Source organism: Antechinus flavipes, chromosome 4 (genome assembly GCF_016432865.1).
Source record: "Antechinus flavipes isolate AdamAnt ecotype Samford, QLD, Australia chromosome 4, AdamAnt_v2, whole genome shotgun sequence".
Lineage (NCBI taxonomy): Eukaryota > Metazoa > Chordata > Mammalia > Dasyuromorphia > Dasyuridae > Antechinus > Antechinus flavipes.
In genome coordinates this window covers 370,950,000-370,972,535 of record NC_067401.1, presented here as the reverse complement: position 1 = coordinate 370,972,535, position 22,536 = coordinate 370,950,000, and the positions used below count along the sequence as shown (strand labels likewise).

Genomic DNA, 22,536 nt, shown 5'->3' with positions numbered 1-22,536 from the left:
ATACTTATTAGATTGGCTAATGAGTCAGAAAAGGAAAATGACAAATTTTGATGGGAATGTGGGAAAAATGATAAATTAATGTATTGTTGGTAGAATTGTGAACTAATTCAACCATTGTGTGGAGCAATTTAATATGAATCTACAGGATGGACTAAAGGCATTTCCAAGTCGTCACTTCTTGACATAGCTTTCTGTCTTGAGATTGAAAAAAGGAGTAAATGAACTTTCTCACTAAATCTTCCCAGGTGGTTCTATCACTAGTCCTCAAAGAACTGATATCAATAGAGATGATTTTATCTGTAAGATCTTGCTCAGTCATAAATGATTTTGAATCCATAATAGCTGCAGGATAAGGTAATTGCTATGCAATACAAATCAAATATGAATGGATATCTTCTTCCTGCATTGATTTTGGCCATTTGATACAGTGAAACCCTGCACTTCACATCACTGGCAAACTTTTTGATTTTCTGTGCATGCTCATATGAAGGGTAAATTAGCATCTGGCAATTAAAAGTATGGCTAGCAGATTCTTGCTAAATTCTGCATGGTCTGCCAATTGCATTATACTCTAGACACTGATATTCATCAGTTCTTCCTGTAACCCAAATCGCTGGTCCTATTTTCTGACACAAATACAATTCTCCTTTTACAACAAAGAAAAATCCATCTAAGGCCTCCAAAAGAAGAGATTCCTTTTCAATCACTCCTTGACTATTTGATGAAATCTCATTTCTAGATGTCATCATCATTTACTGTTTTTTCTTGTTTCATTCTTTTCATTTGCTGAATTTGATAAACTTTTCTTTAAAATCTTGCATTTGTCTGCCTATCAATGTCACCATTGTTTGCAGACAGTAGTTCAACCAGCTTTTCTATTTTTTTCCTTGTTTTCTCACTCTTTGCTGTTCTTGATGTTAGTGTGTCACAAGGTGATCCTTTATAAATCCAGGGCCCTGGGAGAAGTCATTTTTTCAGATATAGGGAAGATTTGATTGTTATTGTAAAACGTTTTGTTATTGTGACACAAATCATCAGAACTAGTTTCAGTTAACTTTCCATTAGCATGAACAGACATGGGCTGATGAAAAGTGAAGTGAGCAGGACCAGGAGAATACTGTGTACAGCTGTTGTATACAGCAACACTGTACAATGATCAGCTGAAAATGATCTAGCTATCAATTATCAGCAATACAATGATCCAAGACAGTTCCAAAGATCTCATGATGAAAAATGTTATTAACCTTCAGACAAAGATCTGATGGCATCACATCTGCCACTTGGGCTCACTAAGCTGCTGAAGACTCAGCTGATAGCCATCCAATAGATCCCCAGTGGTGGGAACTCCTTTCAGGGAACTCCACCAGATCCCTGGGGTCCCCTCTAGGGGAAAGGAATAGATGAAGAGTCCAAATGACTTTTTCTGTCAGTGAAGGGAAAGAGGGCAGAATTAAGGGAGAGGTGGGAAGCTTAGTAGGGGAGAAAGAGAAACCATTGCTCAGAAATAGGAGAGTTACAATGAGAGGGAGTAAAGCCCATCACAGCTCAATTCTTGCTGCCTTGATCATGAAGAATAAGGTTTTCAGCCATTGTGCACAGTGAGCCATGTGTTGTTTTTTTTTTCTTCTTTTCCTCTTCTTCCTCCTTCCAAAGGCATTTTTAAAGATAATGCTTTGTTTTCAAGAAGGACAATGACCTCTTCTGCAATTGGGAGTGTCTAGGTTCTCTGTCCAATGTATCTCTTTGGACTAAAGCCAAGGCCAAAAATCTCAATAAAAAAATTTATTCAGGTCCTCAACAAGAAACTGATTTGGGTTAAATGTTGATTTTGGTTATGGCTGTAAATTTATGAACCTATGATCCTGACTTTACACACCCAAGTAGAAATGTGCTGTTTAATTAAATGTACTTTTATTTTTCTTATTGCTTAATTCATTTTGAAGACTAATGAATTAATGTGTCATATTTTTGAAAATTATAATTCTATAAGTGTTTGTTATTGTTAGTAAACAGTATTTCACTGGAAAGGTGACTATGATCAAATAATGGACCTAGGAGCTTTGCCAATTTTTTTTTTCCTCAAATTCAGCATAATGGCTGCAATATAGTAATGTTTTTGATTAGATGCTAAGGTCATGAAAGCACTTTAAAGTAATGAATAAGAAAGCAATTAAGAATTAGATCACTGTTTACAGATGAAGAAGCAGAAATTGACTAATTTTTTTTCCTGCTGTCACATAGGCCAAATGGAAAATCAAATTTTCATTAAAATCTTTCACTTTGAACTTCTGAGTGAGTGATAGTTAAATCTAATTTTTGGAGACTATTGTGTTCTATGGCTCATAACTGTATAACAAAACAAGAAGAACATTAATATTAGAAAGATAGGCCTTTATTTCAGCAAGAAGCTTTATAAAAGAAAGAAATAGAAAGAAAGAAAGAAAAAAAAGAAAGAAAGAAAGAAAGAAAGAAAGAAAGAAAGAAAGAAAGAAAGAAAGAAAGGAAGAAAGGAAGGAAGAAAGAAAGAAAGAGAGAGAGAGAGAAAGAAAGAAAGAAAGAAGAAAGAAGAAAGAAAGAAAGAAAGAAAGAAAGAAAGAAAGAAAGAAAGAAAGAAAGAAAGAAGAAAGAAAAGAAGGAAGGAAGGAAGGATGGAGAAGAGAGGGAGAGAGGGAAGGATGGAGAAGAGAGGGAGGAAGAAAAAACAAATTAGAATTGAGGGATACCCATCAACTGAGGAAGGGCTGAACAAATTGTGGCATATGATTGTGATGGAATACTATTGTGTTATAAGAAATGATGAGCAGGATGATTTCAGAAAAATCTGGAAAGACTTATATAAACTGAAGCAAACTTAAATTAGCTGAACCAGGAGAGCATTATATATAGTAACAATAATATTATAAGGATGATCAATTGTGAAAGACTTAGCTACTTAGATTAAAACAATGATTCAAGATAATTCCAAAGGATCCATGATTAAAAAACGCTATCCCCAGAGACAAAACTGATGAATTCTGAATAAAGTTTGAAGCACACTTTTGCCATTTTCTTTATTTTTGTTGTTTTGGGTATGTGTTTTCTTTTCAACATGCCTAATATAGAAACATGATTTGCATGACTTCATATGTATAATTGATATCATATTGCTTGCCTTCTTGAATATTTGGAAGGGTGAGAGGGAAAGAATTTAAAACTCAAAATTTTAAAAAAATGAATGTTAAAATTTTTTTTTATTTAAATTAATATAATTGAAAAATATTTAATGAAATAAAAATATTTTTAAAGACTTCTAGTTTGTTTTGTTTGCTATCTAAACTTTGGGCATTTGAATATAGACACTCAGAATTCATGAATTTTACTAATGACTCCTTTCTTAGGTTTTTGACTTCTTGGCTTTCTAGGTATCTCAGTTGCTATTCTCTCTTTATTATGGTTACTTTCTATCTCCTTAAGGTATTAACTTTGGCAATTATACACTCTTTCTCCCCACCCCACCCACATCCATTTTAGCTTAAAGTCCTTTAGATTAGATTTCCATGACATTTAGGAAACACATTTCTTATTACCCTTTATATATTTCAATACTAAACAAAAATCTGTCAAATTCATACTAATAGCTTTAACCCAGAATTCCAAATCCCCTCCTTAGACATCACCTTCTTAGCTAGCTGTCTATTTTCTAATTTATTTTTTCTCTTTTTTCCTTTGGCGAACAATAAGAATGAACAAACAATTTATGATTGTCTTCTGTTTCTTGACCAAGACTTAATAATTACATTAAACAAACTGGAAATATTCTTTGTTTTTTTTTCTGGTAGTTTCATTTATGCATCTCCAAAAGTAGGTAGCTTTTATCCAATTTAATATGCCTTAGGAGGTTCTCTGTTATATTCCACTAGAAGTAACAGACATCTGCATTGTTATCGAGTTTATAAAGAGCTACCTTGATACCTCTGGTAGGGAATTACTACTCTTCTCTTCATTTCTCTGAAATGTCACTCCATTTTAATATTTTGTATTTAAACATTTGATAGTAAATTAAATTATTTAGATTATATAATTATCTATTACATAATAATTGTCTATTTAATTGTATTTAATATTTTAGGAAGGCAGGAAGTTTCATCCTTTTCAGAGAGTTCCAATTCTCTCCTCTTCTGAAAGAAACTTAAATTTGTCTTCAAAATCTAATTGTGTAGCTGTCTTCTTTGTAAATGTAAATCACGCTTTCTTGATCCATTATCCTGATAAGAGTCAAATCTCTCATCTCTACTTCAGGTCCCTTTTTTTCTCCATGGAAATCTAGCATATGACTCCTTTTGAAGCCTTTTATTCTCCCTAACAACCTTAAGTAGGGAGAAGCATTCTTCAAGTTTCCTTACTTTTTCCTCTAGGCAGAAAAAAACATCCTCTACTCAGAACACAGAAAGCACTTGGCTGTGACCGAAATATAAAAATTGCATACTCTATGCAAGCCATTGCAAAATTTTCCCTATTTTTTCAAACAGTTAAGATTTCTAGTCTTGTCACATGATGAGATTGGAGGGAAGAAATGTAAAGGGAAGAAGGAAGGAAGGGAGGGAGGAAGGAAAGAAAGGAAGGAGGAAGGAGAAAGGAAAATGAAAGAAAGAAGGAAAAAAGGAAGAGAGGAAGGAAGGAAAGAAAGGAAGGAGGAGGAAAAATGAAAGAAAGAAATAAGAAAGGAAGGAAGGGAGGGAGGAAGGAAGGAAAGAAGGAAAGAAGAAGGCAGGAAGGAGGGAGGGAGGGAGAGAGGAAAGGAGGAAGAGAGGAAGGAGAAAGGGAGAAGGGAGAGAGGGGAGAAAAGGAGGAAGGGAAAGAAGGAGAGAGGGAGGGAACCAGGAAGAAAGGAAGGAAGGGAGGAGGGAGGGAGAAGGTATGGGAAGGCTTAAGAGAAGGATGGAAAGAAGGAAGTATATCTTTGTTAAATTAGTTATTATGGGTCTTAAGAAGACTATTGTTCCTGCCTGCTTAAACAAGTGTTAGTTGACTGGCTCACTAAGGGTAGCCAAAGAAGATCTGGAATGTCATTTGAATTTGATGTTAGAATTTCAAAGTCTGTCCCCTCCCTATAGACTTCTAGCTTTCATTGCTGTTTTATCCTGGTTGTTCTTGTTTTGTTTTGTTTTGTTTCCCTTCCTTCCCCTCCCCATATTGAAGACTGAAGATAGGATATGCACCTTTGTTTTAATAGTAGCAAACATAAAACAAACTACTACAGTCTCTATTTTACCAAAGAAAAATTCATTAAAGAATACATGGTTCTGCTTTCTTTGTCCCTGAGAGAAGAGTTTGTTTTTATGTGGGGAGAACATGGAAATTTCCATGAATAAAAATATATAACATAAAATTGAAAGTGTTGCGTGTTTCTTTTTAAAATTACATAATATTCATTAAGTATATTCATAGTAAATCATTAAGAAAGTCAATTACCAGAATGCAAAATGAAAATAATTCTTCCTTTAAAAGTTATTAAAGTATTTGATAAGAAAATATGGTCAATGGCTGATTAAAACAATTTTTAAAGGAAATCTTCTTTAAGTCAGGAGTGCCACACTGTGGTTATTAACAGTATAGGTAAGTTTCCTATCTACACTCTGTCTTCAAATTTTGTTATTGGGTTTTGTTATTGTTATTCTTTTTGAAAACTGAAACATGCTATAAAGAAGAATTTTTTCTTTATGTTTTAATGTGAAATACTTTTAAAATTATATAAATCATCAGCCATTCTGGAAAAGCTGTAAAATTACTAATATATTTGAAACAAACTTTAAATCCCAGAGTCCTCCAAGGCCTATAAAATTCAAAAGATCCGTGATGAGAGCTATAAGTAGCCCAAACTATACAAGGTGCAAAGGGACAAGATGTCTCAGGGTGTAGAAGGGAGAGAAATATGTGGTTTTGTAAAGCAATCGTTCTTAAAACAGAGGACCCCAATTCCCTAATAGGGTCATCATGGCTAGAACTGTCTCTAAGACAACTAGGTCACCCTTTATCTCAATTACTTTTTAATATTCCTTTATTTTTCCTTATAAGCATATATTCAATCAACGTCAGCAAATATTTATAAAGTCCCACTATGTTCCTGGCTCTTTGTTAGGTGCTGGCAATAAAAAGATCAGAAAAAGGGAAATAAAGAAATAGTTCCAGCACTCAAGATGTTTGATTCTATTAGAGGAGGCAATATTCACATATATAAATGTAGAGAGAATAAAGAAACACAAAATAAATGTAAATAGGAAGATAAGGCACTAGAAATTGTGGATATAAGGGAAAACTTGTAAAGAAAAAAAAAGGTGGTTAAGGGACAGCAGGATGGTGCAGTGAACAGATAACTAGTCCTGTAGTCAGGAGGACTGGAGTTCAAGTCCAACCTGACATTTAATACTTACTAGCTGTGTGACTCTGGGCAAATCACTTAACCCTAATTAATCTGGCAAAAAAAAAAAAAAAAAAAAAAAAAAAAAAAACAGTACTTAAGTTATGTCCTGAAGAAAGCAAAAGATTCTCTGAAGCAGAGGTGAGAAGTGCCTTCTAGTTATGGGTAATAATTGCCACTGTAAAAGAAGAAAATGGTTGGTCAAGTTCTTGTTAAGAGGAGTTCAAAGAGAAGGCCAGTTTGCATGAATTGTAAAGTTTATGAAAGGATAAAACAGCTGGAATGATGAATAAGGACCAAATTTTTAAAAGCTTCTAATGCCAAAGAGAGATTGTATTATAAGAGAGAATCAATGGGGAACCACTGAAGTTTATTGAGTAGAAGAGTAACATATTCAGAACATAAGGAAATTCATGTTGACAGCTTTTTAGATAAGGAATTGGAATGGGGAAAAGTTTAAGACATGAGGACCAGTTGGAAGGCAGTTGTCAATAGTCTAGGTAAGAGATTCTGAGAGCCTGAAGTAAGGTGAGAGTTTAAGTTGTGAGTAGAGAAGAGGCTTGATGTGAGATATATTGCATTGGAAACAGAAATAGCAAAATCTATCAATCCATTGTATATGTGAGATGAGAAAGAGTAAGGAGAATACTATACCAAGATTAGGAACCTGAAAGATTAGAATGGTGTCTCCCTGAGCAGAAATAGAGAAATCTATTAGAGTGAGTTTGGGGTAAAAGGTCATGAATTCTGTTTTGGAATGTTGAGTCTGAGATGTCTATCAGTTTGAAATGTCCAGGAAATAGTTGGTGATATGATATATGAATATGTAGATATTATTTTTAAAAGAGTTACTTATAAAAAGATGACAAATTTAAGAAAGATGAAGAAGTTATCAAGAGAGAGATTATAGAGTAAGGAGAAAAACTTTAAGAGAACTTTGAAAGTATATTCAAGGTAGGAGAAATGATATATGTCTAAGGAATAGGTAGACAGATAAGAAGAGAAACAGGACAAAAAGTGTCCAGAGATAAAACAAGAAAGGGTACTCAATAGTGTCAAATATAAGTTCCTAATTTCTCCCCTTCTGATTTTGGAGGAGATTTTTTAGGAAAGAATATTTTCTAATTTCAGAATTTGGACAACTGAACCAGCTCTTTGCAGGTACCTTATGGAAAATTCTCTTCCATGTCCCCATCTTACCCACACCCAGTTGTGAACATTATCTCATAGTGACATGCAGGCACTCCTTGGATGGTCTATACTTTTCACTAAATCTGAAGTCTTGAACAGTATTTGATGATTGAGACTCCCACCCAATTTCATGGTTCATACAGAATGAAAATAGGGCTTACAGGTAGGGTTGTGCAGAGCTTTTTGAAGGGGCTTTTTGTTTGTTTTTGATCTGGAAGTAATAGGGTGTTATTGTACATCATTGAGTTAGTGAAGTGACATGGTCAGACCTACTCTTTAGGAAAATCATTTGACAGCTGAGTGAAAGATGGTTTGAGTGAAATGTGTGAGGCTCATTCAGAAAGCTTTTATAATAATTCAGCTAAGAGTTGATGAGAGGTTGTATAAAGGTAATATCTGTGAAGGATAGAGAAGGATAGAGATGATAGGAGGAATATTATGAAGGTTAAAAATAAGATTTGACAACAAATGGGAATGAGAACCATTGAGGAGGCAAACCTGGGTGACTGGCGGGATAGTGATACCTTCAGTAGTATTAGAAAAGTGAGGAAGATAGTAGGGTTTGGGGAGCTTAATCAACGGGCTTCATTCCTTCCCAATCTATTATAGATATTTTGTCATTTTATCATATATTTAGTTGATTCATATGTATCAAGTAAATCCTGGCTCACTTTCCCAGAGCTAGGTCTGCTTTGTCTGCTTCTTAGGATTTTGGGTTATCTTGTGGGGTTTGGGGTTTTATTTTTCTAATGCCAATTTTTCCTTGCCAATCAAATGTCCTCTATATCTGGGAACCAAGCAAAAATGTCTTACTTCCACATCCATTACATGAGGGACATAATCTTCTCAATACAAAATTGCTCTCTGGAGAAGAGATGCAAACTTAGTTCATTTTCTATATCACGAGTCCCACCAACTTCTCATTCAAATTTAACATTGCTGAAGAGTGAATACTTGTCTCAGCTACTTTGACAAGTGATCTTTGGGAACTAGGTCACTGCTTGAATCTTGGAGCATTGAAGCTCAGCTAGCTGCAAAACCTGGCTAGATACTAGGATGTTGCTGTCCTTTCATACTGAATGAAATTGAAAAACGCAAAGACAGCAAAGAACTCAGGTTCATAGTCACAAGATCATATGATCTCAGAGTGAAGACAGCCAAGTGACCTCTCTCTTAACAGCATTGTCTACCACTGGGTGCCATGAATGAATAAATCAAAGGAATCCATCAAAGTCAAGGAGCTAAATAATAATATTGGGAGGAAAGGAAGAGGAAGCCAACCAATGTCTTTTAAAGATACTCCCACTTCTGGCTAGATAGTCAATTAAAGAGACTTTTCTTAACCACCTGGCTTGAAGACCAGAACCATTTTGTAATATTTATTCATATTCTACAGTCTATCCAAGATATTTTCATTATATATTATGAATTTCCTGGAAGCAAGTTCTCCACCTTCTCCATGTGGGGACTTTTCAGCAGTCCAATAGGCTGATAGCCTCTGCCCATGAATCAATCTCCCACACATAACAGGGAAAGTTGAGTCTTCTCTGTTTCCATTAATTAGGATATATTTAACATATGTCTACAGATAATATATATAAAATGAATACCATCTATTTTTGAGGACTGCATTAACAATGAAGAGCATAGAAAAGCCTGAATTTGTGACTTAACTCTACTGTATATGCCTATTATCTGGAATATCGGATATATCATTTAATCTCCAATAATACAGGTAAAACTTCAAAACCAAATTCAGTAAACTGTTAAGTTCCTTGGAATCAAGGACTATTTTTCCTTTTGTTTTTGTATCTAAAATTTAGCCTAGTGCCTGACACAAAGTAAATAACGAATAAATGCTTACTGAATGGAATAAGACATTAAATTACAAATGGGTTACTGAATTACAACTTTAAGGAATTTATTCTGATGATTGGTAGTTTTAACCCACAGTGAAATCCCCAAAGTGTAATTTGTTGGTTTAGTCATATTCAACTCATCATGACCCCATTTGGGAATTGTTGGCAAAGAAAATGGAGTGATTTGCCATTTCTTTCTCTGGCTCATTTTACAAATGAGGAAATTGAGGCAAATTGGATTAAGTGGCTTGCCCAGAGTCAAACGGCTAGTAAATGTAAGTCATATTTGAGTCAATCTTCCTGACTCTAGATCTGGAACTCTACTGTGCCATCTAGGAAGCAAATGCAATATCAAGTTTGTTATGGGATGCAAGATAAAATTCAATGAATCTAAGGATTTTATATAATGTTGCTACTAATATATTAAAAAAGAAAAACTTCAATTTGCTATTATCTTTTTATCCAATGTATCAAGTGAATTATCATAACCTTCTTATTATCCTAAATCTACAATCCTTATCTCTCTTCTTAAAAAAAAAAAAAAAAAAAAAAGGTACTGAAGTTCCATATAATTATAAAGCTTTCTAAATTGAATGAGAAGAAATCATTTATCTAAATTCCACATTACAGAGGATATCTGATGTTTATTTACTAATTGTATGATTTGGGGTAAGTCTTTTAATTTCCCAAATCTATAGTTTCTTCTTTTATAAAATGATGGGCTAGCTTGAGTCAAGAAGACCCTTAGTCTCCAGTTCAAATCTGGCTTCAATTTCTTTTCCAAGAAAATCCCAAACAGGGCCACAAAGAAAGAAAGAATGAAACAATTGACCAACAACAAAATGAGGGTGTTATTCTAAATATAGTCCTGGGTTTCTTTGAATTCTAACTCTAGTATTCTGTAATGTGAAATACAAACTCCCTGTAATTTAACTGAAATAATACAAATTCAATCATTCTGACAAATATTCAGTCCATTGATCACTGCCAATTTTCTGTTCATTCTCTGTATTTTTCTTTTTTTTTCTTTTTTTTCCCTGACTGTACAAATCTTTCTATATTTGCCCATCTGAGAATGATGGAAGGATTTACCATTTTATGACAGCAGGGAGGGAGCCAATGCAGATCAGATTCCTTTGTTGCAACTTTCAGGTTTAAATTTAGGAAGCTACCTTAGGCCTTGCCCAGATTCATAGGCCAGAAGCAGAATTAAATAGAAGTCTTCCCAATTCTGAATTTAGCACTCTTATCTACTAATCCATACCACCTATAGTTGTCAGTTAGACATCAGAAGCTTCTAACAGTCAGGATCTCAGTCCCTATAATTCTATACAATATGTATATGCTGTTTTATAAATGAAGCATAGTAAATTATTTTCTCCTGATATATTGTTTGGTTTATTTAACTCTTTGAGAACAAAGACTGCTTTCTGTCTTTGTGTTCCTAGAATTTACTATAGTGCTTGGCACATAGTAGACACTTAATATTGACTAACTAAATATTCATTACAATGTTTGAAAAAAGAAAAACTTAGCAATAATTTTAAATTAACATAAAACCCTCTTGTATTGTTATTATGGTGTTAAATACACCTTTTTTTAATGGAATTTCTAGTTTTGCTGAGAAAATGTCACTGTTAGTCTTAAAATGATTGTGGGAAGCTTAAATGGAAATTTATGTCAGTGAGTGTGAAGCAAGAGATTAAACTATATTTTTGGGGCAATAGTGTCATCTAGTGGGCTATGAGAGGAATCTATTTAGAAGCCTATTTCTTGAAAAAGTATTTGTATATATGAAATTTATATTAATCGCTTCTATTTTCCCCAGTCATTGATCTTCACTTCTTTTTATTTCTAATTATCATTCTTTCCCAAGAGTTTAGCCTTTAAATATTTTTCTTTTTTGCCTAGTAGTTAAGTGAAGAAAACCACAATGCAAAGGAAAGAATTCTGGATTTAGATTTGAATTCAGGAGACCAATGCTCTGCCACTTACTAGCTTTGTGATACTAGGCAAGTCATGTCAACTCCCTAAAACTTTAATGTCTCTACATTTAAAATGATTATAATAATTCTAAAAGTTCCTGACTTGGTGAGTAAGTCAAGAGTAAATAGCCCCCGATTTGCATGCCAGTCAGGGAGCACTGCCAGTTCTTAAACAAATGAATATTGTCATTACCCAGAAATTACATAAATACTAATTTGGATTTGAACACTCTGAGAAAGAAAAAAGAGCATGAGACACCATCTTGCCAAAGATAGGGGCCACCAAAAGAAGATAGGGTATAGACTCAGCTTGATGGGTAATGCCCTAGTCCAGAAAGTAAGGAGAAAACTTCCCTATTCCTTTTATTACATTAAAACACTTTATGAGCTATAAGGAGACACATAAATAACCTAGAAAATTTCACTTTAAATAGATGAATAAAGTTGATGTGCAGTGTAGCTTAATGGATGGAAGCTAATGTCGAAGTCCGGAAGTTCTATTCAAGTGCTGTTTCTGACACGTACTATTTGTATGATTCTGGACCATCACCTAAATTATTTATCAGGCTCCCAAACAATCAAGGCTAGAGATTCTGATCTGTATTAGGACAGGAAGTTTCCCACCAGGAGCTTCCTAAACCATTGAAATCCCAAGTCCAAAGGGGATGGGGAATGTAAAGTTCAGAAGATAAGCCTAGATTCTCAAAAAACTGTCAGTGGCATGAAATCTCTGACAGATTCTTCCAAATTGGAAAGGTCTTAAGTATCAGCCAATAATTGGATATGTCATATACCTTTCAAATCTCAGAAAGGCACATAACCAGATTAACCATAGATATAGAGAAATAAATATTTTGGCCTTTAAAACTACAGATGACACTTTACAAAAACAGTCTTTGCCATCTACTTTGGTGTGGAGTGTTCCAAGATTAATGAAAGAATGAATTGTTGTAGTATATTATCAACATAATTTTTTTTTGTTTCAGGTTTAAAAAATTATGTAATGTTATTAATTAATACTTGACTTGGACTTTTTAATTATTAATGTAGCTTTTTGAATTATAAGAATTCTTCCCATATTTTGAAGGAAATGGAAATTGTTATATTGTATTACAGCGGGATAGAAATCACCATTGAATTTTAAGTAAAGAAAATGTTGATGACAGAATCCCCATTCATCCAACTTAATTAGCATTCAGAGGAGATCAAGAGGAGAAAAAAATCTTTTTATGAGCCCACCTTTTTTCAGGGTCTCAATTAATCCCCTTCTCCCCTCCCCCATGATGATAACTCCTAATTCAAAATCTCAAGCCCAACTGCCAACACAAATATTTGTAGTTTTAGATGCTTCTAAAACAATTCAATTGGATATCCCACTTTAAAATTCAATGTGCTCCTACCTCCTCATGTAGCTTCTCTTTCCCACTATCCTATTCTGTAAGGAACACAATTCTTTTTTTAGTTTTCCAGACTGGAAAACTTGTAACTATTGTTGACTTTCCCCTCCCTCTCATCTCCATTTTCAATCTGTCACCAAGTCCTATCATTTTATCTTTTAAAATTTCTTTTTTGATTTGCTTTATCTTCTCCAGACACTCTGGCACCACCCTTATTCAGGCCCTCTAATTATTTCATGCCCAGACTCCTATAACATCCTCTTAGTCAACCTCCCTACCTTCATCTTCATTCTCTGCCCCTTCATCCTAACTCTCCAATTTCCATATAAACACCAGACTATTCTTTCTAAAATATAGCTTTTATTAAGTCTCATCCTTGCCTAATAGGTCTCTATTTAAATTCCAGTTTCCTGTGTTTGACTATCAAGGTTCCCCCATATTCATCACAACTTTACATGTCCAAATTTATTTCTTCTTTTTTATTTTATTTTTAAATTAAAAATCTACTTTCTCTGTCTCCCTCATCCCCCACTGAAAATAAAAAGAAAAACAAAACTACTATTACAAAATAGTACTCTCTATCTTTCTAGATATATATGTATGTGTGTATAAACAATTTAGAAAAACAAAATTTTGATATTGATCATGTCTAAAAAATTGTTTATTCTAAATTTCTGAGTCCTTCAGGAACCCTATGTGGAGGTAAAAGATATCAATAGTCATCTAAAATCTTTTTTTCATTATACTGATAAGAATTACCAATTTTTTCAAAATTGCTTTTGGTGTATTGTTGTCACTGTATAAATTGCTCTTTTGGATCTTATTCACACTGATTCAGTTCTCAGAATAAGCTGACCAGGTTTCTCTGAAACCATCTACTTTATAATTTTTATAGCACAATAATATTTCATCACATACCATAACTTGTTTAGCCCATTCTGAAATTAATGAATTCCCCCTCAGAATCCTATTCTTTGCCAATTAAAAAAAGCCATACTTTTCCCACAATTTTACAGTTTATTTTTATTTTAACTGTTAACATGAGCTCTGTGATGACTATCCCAACCTGCCAGAGTTAAAGAACAACTATCCAATCAGAAAAGGTCCTGAAACCCAAAGTTTCTTGCCATATCAGTGATTCTTTGTAGATGAATTCTAGCCAACTTTGGAGATATCTGTAGCTGCCAGAAACCACAGCCTTGACCAGCTCGAGGATAGTTTTGAGTATAAGCTGCAGATTTGAGACATTGCTGGGGACTTTCTAAACATCTGGCTGACTGGCTTATTGAGTCTATTAATGTCTCCCCTTCCTGAAAACCTCTAGAAAAAATATTATCTCATCCTTTTACCACTCCACCCTGAGCAGCTAAGAACTCTGCTCTTTTACAGGATTTTCTGGCTTCTGCAAGATTTTCTCAGATGATAAATATTTTGACTGTTTTATTTCAATTCCCTTTATAGGCCTGGGGGTCTTTTGTTAACAGAATTAATTCATCCTATAATCTACCCTCCCACCAATTCCTTCTTTTTCCATTATCCTGTTGAATGACATGGGTATAAGGTGTGTGGAGGGAAGACTGGTACCTCTGAAACTGGAGTGGGGGGGGGGGGGGATGCGGCTGCCAAACCTTTTACAAGGCTGCTTTCCACCTTTGGTGTCCATCTGATCCTCCTAACTCTCACCTGTGGCTCCAAGAAACTGTAGTAGCCACATTCCAGTAAACCATTTTGTCAGATGGACTAAATCAAGTTGAAGGTAACCAAGAAGTCTCAAATCGTATGATGAGTTAGGGCCATGTCTACTCCAGGCATGCAAAGATTTCTCCTGTAGGAATGGAGAGATGAAAACAATTTATTCCAATGACTATGAAGGCAGGTGAGTACTTAGAACTTGGTTATATACTTGGTCATCCACTGCTTCTTGAGTCATCACTGGTCATCCTGACTCTGTCCTGCCACTTACTGGACAGTGGTAGCTCTGGAAGAGTGAGGCTGACAAATTCGTGCAATTTTGCCTCACTTAAATCCAATTTACACACAATTCAAAAGACAAAAAAAAAAAAAAGACATTTTGCATCCAATCATGTGTGTATAATGGGCGTCTAAGTGGTTCAGTGGATTGAATGCTTGGCCTGGAGTCAGAAAGACTCAGTTTCTTGAATTCAAATCTGACATTAGATACTAAATTTGTCACTCTAGGCAAGTTATTTATGCCTATTTGCCTCAATTCCCCATCTGTAAGATGAGCTAGAGGAGGAAATGGCAAACCTTGCCAGTATCTCTATCAAGAAAACCCCAAATGGAGTCACAGAGTCACCATAACTAAAACAATTCAAGGACAACAGCATGTATATTTAATTCTCTTCTTTGACAAATTCAAATGAGAGTAAGTTTCAAGTGTCAATCATTCCCCATTCCATCCCTTCCTCCTTGTTTGTAGAGATGTTTATTTTTATACCCTGATTATGTGAGATAATTTCCCAAACTTCCTTCCCTTCTACCTCCACTCCTCTAGGGCATTTCCCTTGACCTCTCTTTCCAGTCTTCTCTTAAGATCATCAGAGACAACAGAAGTACTCCCTAATTAGAGCCTAATTAGACTGCCTTGTTATCCCTGATAATTATAGGATTCAGTGGGGAGACAAGTATCACTTCCTCAGGTTAGATTGAAATTAGTTTATCCTTGTTTAATTCTTTTTGAACAAAGTTTCATCTGTGTCTCTTTTTTTATGTTTCTCTTGACTCCTATGTTAAAACATCAAAGTGTCTGAACGTCTGCTCTTTTCATCAAGAAGACTTGGAAGTTCTTAGTCCTATGAATTGGGCTTGGTGGGGATAATTTGACTTTGTCATTTCAGGAGGGAAGACAACAAATTGGTAAAAAGGTGATATTACAATTCGAAATATGAGTTGCAAACTAGAATCAGTGGTTTGATTCCTCAGTATAATACTCAAGATGCCCAATTCTTTTATTGCTCTCTGCCTTTTAAATATTCTTAGGCTATTTACCCCCAAATATTCAAATGCATCCATGATCTCATTGACTTAGCTGTCCAATGATACAGAAAACATGCTATTTCATCTTTTATGCCTCTGGTCTATGTCCTCTCATATGTTCACCAAAAAGAGGAGCTACTCCATAAACTCGAATTCTTCCTCATTGGCATTGTGAGAATTTCATTGGAGCATTCAGGCTGTTTCTCTGATACCATTCAACAAGATTTAATATCGTTCAAATTCATTAATTGTTATATGCATCAGCCTACTTATATCAACTATTAGCTCAGTATTTTTACTCTCTTTTGAATGATGCTCATTTTCAATTCTTTGGAAAGTTATGTCTCATAGTCAATAAGAATTTTATATTAAAAAAAAGAATACTTGGAAGTTTTCTATTTCACTAAAGATTGATTTTTTCCTGTTGGATTATATTAAATTTTTATTGGCACATTTTTTTCCTTTTGGATGCTCATTTAATTGACTAAAATAATACATTTTAAAATAAGTTTTAAGCTCATGGTTCATCTTTTTCAGGAATTCTAGACAAATTTGAGCCCATTCTGTGTTGCTCTTCTGAGACTGTTTTGGAATCATTTTCTTATGGATTTATGTCTTGAGCATTATTGTCACTATAATAACTTTTTTGATGAATTTTTTTTCCTTTTTCATTCCCCCAGACTACTTTCTAACTTTAGATTTGATATTAGAACTAGACATTAAAATTGTTGAAGGAAATCTGGGCTCGTTCAATTGCTGCTTTTTTTTTTTTTTTTTTTTTTTTTTTTTTTTTTTTTGCTGGTATTATGTGTTGTTTTGTTCCTGCATTATAGGAATAACTCAAGCTGAATAGTAGAAGCTTTCAAAATTCCCCAAGTGGTATGATGAGAAACAAAGTTTAACTGCTGTATCCTTGGTCTAAATTCTGTAAGACCCAGGTTTGAGTCTGAGGAAAAAAATACATCTGCTGAACTCCACACCTATCAATTAGCAGGAAAGCTCTACTGGATCATTAAATTATAAGCTCCCCTTTGGTCTGGAATTCTTGCTTTGGTTATTCCTCTGTAGGCTATAGGATCATATCACTGCTGCTTATTTTTGAAGATGATCTTTTATGGGTATACTATACTATGTGTACTTGGAAAAGTCACCCCCAAGTTTAGGATACAAGATCGCCTCCGTTTTTCCTGCATCTGTGAAATGGAACTGGGTCACCAACTAATACTTGTTCTTGTATAGGTGCTCCAATATGGGTCTGAGGATGCCCTAGGAAAGATCTGGGAATTCAGCTTGTTCTGATAAACAGAATCTTCCTGCACTGAAATGATCTCCATGTGGCATTCCTGAACAGATGTTATCCACAATATTAGATCTCTTTGACTGTCTCTCTTTGCCAACCTGGGCTGGAAAAAAAAAAAAAGACTAACTCTGATTTTGTTTTGGATGTTGCCATCAGGTTTCAGGCTGGTAGACTTTTTAGATCTGTTTGGAGGACTTTGGGAGTGAAGCACACTGCACTGCTTCCTTCTACTCTGCCATCTTGACTGTCTCCTCTTTATTTCTTCTTTTTAATTTTTTAAATTAAATTTTCTTTTGTTTTCACAAAGATCTATCTTCTTCTCCCATCTTCCAGTTGAGAAAATAGAAAACACAAAAACCTGTTGGAATCTTTACAAACTGCTAACTCATTAGAGTTGATAGATCATTGATCTGATCTTACAAAGAGATGTTTTGGGCCAGAACCTGAAACAAGGTACTAAGTAGAACTAATTGATACAATGCTTGTGTTCACACCTTTACTCATTGGAGTTCACATGTTTGGGAGATTCACAAAGTTAACTGTGTAACTTTGTGAATTCACACTTCCCTTAGGTGTGCCTCCAGAAGGAGGAGTCAATCTTTGGGAAATCCTAAATAAAGAGGCTCTTAGCTTCAGGTTAGTGAGTTACTTCGGGTTAGGGGAGTTCAGCTGAATTTAGATTGGAGAGGAGCACTCTGGGCCTGACACAGAGCACTCTGGGAGATTGAGATCCAGAAGCCCTCTCTCGGAGGCAAGAAAGATTCATTACAACTTTTACCTTGGTGCTGGCTGGAGGCAGAGGCAGAAGCAAAGGATAAAGCTGCAAGAGCTCTTAGAACCAAGGAGAGAGAGAGGCCTCTAAGAAAAGCTAACTGGGCTATATTGGAGACAATAAAAGATCTGAACTTTTATCACCTGGCTGCATTTGGGGTAATTATTGATCTGAACTGCAACTAAGGCTGCCTCCAGAAAACCTCCCCTGAGAAACCTGCTCTCTCCCCCAGAGAGAACCATCATATTATATTTATTTAAAAGAAGAAAATCACCACAAAAACCCAATTACAAATAGACACACACACATGTGTGTGTGTGTGTGTGTGTGTGTGTAGCACAATACTGGCATATTAAGTCTTTCTGTAACACTTTTCATTATCTCACTTTCCTATTAAATAATATATTGTGTGTATATATATGAAAATATAAATATATATATATTGTTTTAATTTGTTTTGTTTGAGATGTATGAGTATGTTTAGATATCTAATCACATACATATACATACACACACAATTAGACATATCAAAAAAAACAATATTTCTCAGAGTGTATTCAGAGTGGATTAATTCTCTACCAACAGGTAGATAGCATATTTCATCACGAATCCTCTAGAATCATGATCTAACCTTATTTCTAACTAGTTATCTTTTGAAACTTTTCCCTTTCTCCTATAAAAACACCAAACTGTTACTTCTCTTGCAATGTTGATGATATCCTTCCCTTTGTTTTCATTCTCTTATTTAAATATCTCAAATCAAATAATATATAGCATTTTGAAAATCTTACATTAATATGAAAATTCTAACTATTAAATTAATGTTATTACTAATGTTATTATTTTTGATATTACTTCCTCTTTCTCTATCTTGATCTATCCCTTTATCACCTCAGTTGTAGATTATTATCTACTAGCTGATCTATTTCTAATTTTTTCTTCTTTTCTAATCTGTGTTGAGCAATATTGGCTGATCTAGTCTTTCCTGAAACATTTTTCATTATCTTGCTTTCTTATATAAAATAATTTTCAAAGGCTCCTCACTACAAATAGGACAAAGGGTAAATTCTTTAACCTGGCATTCAAGACCTTCTACCATCTAGTATCACCTACCTGTTGTTATGGGCCAGAAATGTTGTACTTAAAACAAGGATTCTTACAAGAGGCTAACTCAGTGGAATGGATGATACAATGGTTATCTAGTTTAACATGGTGATTAATAGTTCTCTAAATTCAGTGTGATTGATTTAATCTTACAACAAATAATGTGGCTGGTCTCTTGTACTTCCCTCACTGAGATCAAGGCCAGAAGACTGAAAGACTCTCCAGAAAGCTGGCCCAGGGCCTCAGGCAAGGAAACTAGATTGTGAAGGAGATAATAAAAGATTTGGACTTTAACACCTGACTATTCTCATGGTGGTTACTCTCCTGAAACAAAGGCTGCTCCTAAGACCTCCAGAAGACCACCAAGAACATTACAGCCTATTTTACCTTGTTTTTCACAATTCCCCAACATATGTCTTTCATTCTATCTGGCTCCATTTCCTAAACTTTCTGTAATACACACACACACACACACACACACACACACACACACAACACACACACACACACACACACACACACACAATTCATTCCCATGCAGGAAGTGGCTACATATCAGATCAAACTCTTACCAAGACTTCCTCAGATGCTAGATACACTTGGCAGAAATACTGACTTTGTCACCCAGTATCTGATTCTAGGTTACAAATGCAGGCAAGAATGAAGGAGATCTATGTCTTGTACCCAGCAGTGCCATTTCTAGATATGTAAGTCCTAAGTAGTATACCCAGAAAGGATCATGAGAAATAAGTAACAACACTGTCTGAAGTCTGCAGAGACACTCTTTCCTGCCTAGGATACTCTGTCCACTTTTATCTGTTCATTGAGATGGTATTCATTCTTTAAAATCAAACTCAAGACTCAGTCCATTTATGGAAATATGTGACCATTCTTAGCTACAATTTTCTTTCTTTCCTCTGATATTTTGACATCTTTCCTCTGATGCTTCCTTTGAAGACCATTTGTGATTTTTATGGATTTTTATAATCTCCCTAATGAAACAGTAAACTCTCTGAGATCAAAATTGTCATGAGTCTTTAATAGATATGATTTACAAAAAGTTGTGAATCTCTAGAGTTTGTTCTCCTCTTCAAGGGAGACTTTGATTTCTGCCAGGCAGAAAGTTGAAGATTAGAAGTGCAAGGATGACCATTCGGCTCTTCAAACAAATAGCCTCCTAAATATTGCTAATATAAGAGAAATTATTTTTAGGTTCAAACTGTTTCCTTGATCACTATTCCCTTGATCACTATCCGTTGTCCAGGGGTCCTCAAACTTTTTAAATAGGGGGCCATTTCACTGTCCCTCAGACTGTTGGGGGGTCAGACTAAAGTAAAAACAAAAACTTTGCTTTGTGGGCCTTTAAATAAAAAAAACTTCATAGCCTTGGGTGAGGGGGATAATCGTCCTTTCTCTTACTTCAAGAATCTGTCCTTGAAGAGAATATAGAATTGAATTATTTCCTCTCTTAAAGTTGGAAGGTAGAACAGATCATTCTCTTCTCCTAAACACCAACTCCACCCTCATGAAACCATAGAGCATAGAGTAATCATTCTCCACCAATAAGAAGTATTTCACTCTGCTAAACACCTAGATTTGAGCCCCAGGTAACACATTTCTCTCATGAATTTGCAGCTACTCCGGCCGGTATTCTCTGAAATCTAGTTGCACTTCACCATAATTTAGCATTTTCTTATTTTCTAATTATTTCATTTAGGATCTTATCTGGGTTAGACTGTGTGTGTGTGATAAGCTTTCTCCACTATCAATAATCTATCATAACTTTAGCCATACAAGCATCAAGGGTAACATAGTGTGATTAAGTATAGACGAAAGATCTTGGCACAAGACATAAGATTTTGATCTTTACATAAGAGACACTAGAAAAAGTCTTTAGGTTAGTGATTTTCTCTGCTAAATCATTTTTATTATTGGATTATTTGTTTTTTAATAATTAGCAGTTGTCCCTGGGGGACTTTTCTTGCAATCTGCTAACCTTTATTAAAGATTTTATTGTTTTATAGGTTTATAACCTTTATTGTAATCTGCTTTACTTTTATTAAATTTTATTTTTTATTTTATTTTATTATTTAGTAAATTTTATAATTGTAACAATTGATCTGCTGATGTATATCATTTATAAAAGTCTCTGTTCCCTTCACATGCCTTTCTCAAAATCATACATAGATTATTCTCATACATATTCAGAAAATATGGGAAAGTAATCCAATAAGTCAGTGATTATTGTATTTTCTTGGAAATCTTACATTGCAATCTTTAAAACTAAGATTTTTTTTCCCTACAAGTCTGTGATATCCTTTCCTCTCATAGATAGGTCAGGATATGATTCTTCATTATCTTTAAAATTGTATAATCACCAACTTTCCCTGTAAATCTTTCCACTTTTCCCATTTTTTCTTTAGTGCCAATTTGAATTCCTCACACAGCACATTATGGACTTACTTGCCCTGTAATCAAATCAGCTTCTAAAAAAATATTTTGCTAACTTGCTTTTTGAACAACCCTTGCATTTCTATTATATAATGCACAGCACAATACATGCATTCTGACTAATTAAGCACTGTATGCTGACACTGTACAAAACATATGGAGACCTCCTGAACCAAGGTTGCCTGATTGCCTGGATTCAGAAACCAGATGCAATGTCTCTTTCTCTCTGTCTTTGTCCCTCATCTCTTACTTTGGCTATTCTTAATAAGATACCTGAATTTGGGGTCGTCTTAGTTTTTCATTTCTACTCTATATTACCATATACCTGGGCAACAAGAGTTTCTTTCCTAGGGCTTATTTACAAGGCAAAAGAGAATATATAAATTTTTAAATAATCCAATAATGCAGAAGTTTTTAATTTTTTGTGTGTCCTGAATCACTTTGATAGACTGGTAAAGCCTATGGATTGCTTCCCAGAATAAATACATAAAATACATAAAAAGAAATACATAGAATCGCAGAGGAAACACATTATGTTAAAATACAATTATGAAAACATTTTTAAAATAAATTTTGCATAACATATCTATCAGCAACTTAATAACTACAGTAATTTCAAAACAGTGATGAGTATAAAAATGAAAATTTTTTAAATGATGGAACATAAAAATAAAAATATGTTGAGATATCTGTAACAGATTTGATGACATGACAACGTAGTTTGTCTTGGTGATAAGTCACACTTACTACTAATATCACTATAATTTGTTGATTACATTCACAATAGGAAGAAATTTTTTAATATCTGATTTTTTTTCCCCAGGCAAGTTTAAGAACTCCCTAAATTCTATATACAGGTAGCCAATAGGTAGTAGATAGTGTGCTGGGCCTATAGTCAGGAAGATTTCAAATCCAACCTCACATATCTACTAACTATGTGATCCTGGGCAAATTATTTAACTTCTGTTTACCTCAGTTTCTTCAACTATAAAGGGGAATAATAATAAAATTGTTATGAGGATCAAATGACATAACTTTTATAAAAAGTACATGATATACAATAGATGCTATATAAATTCTTAT

At 34.4% G+C, this 22,536-nt stretch overlaps 1 pseudogene; it reads right to left on the bottom strand.

Annotated features, from left to right (window-relative positions):
- LOC127561571 (nuclear receptor coactivator 1-like) overlaps positions 1 to 22,536 on the bottom strand; it is a 71,818-nt pseudogene that overhangs the window by 2,959 nt on the left and 46,323 nt on the right.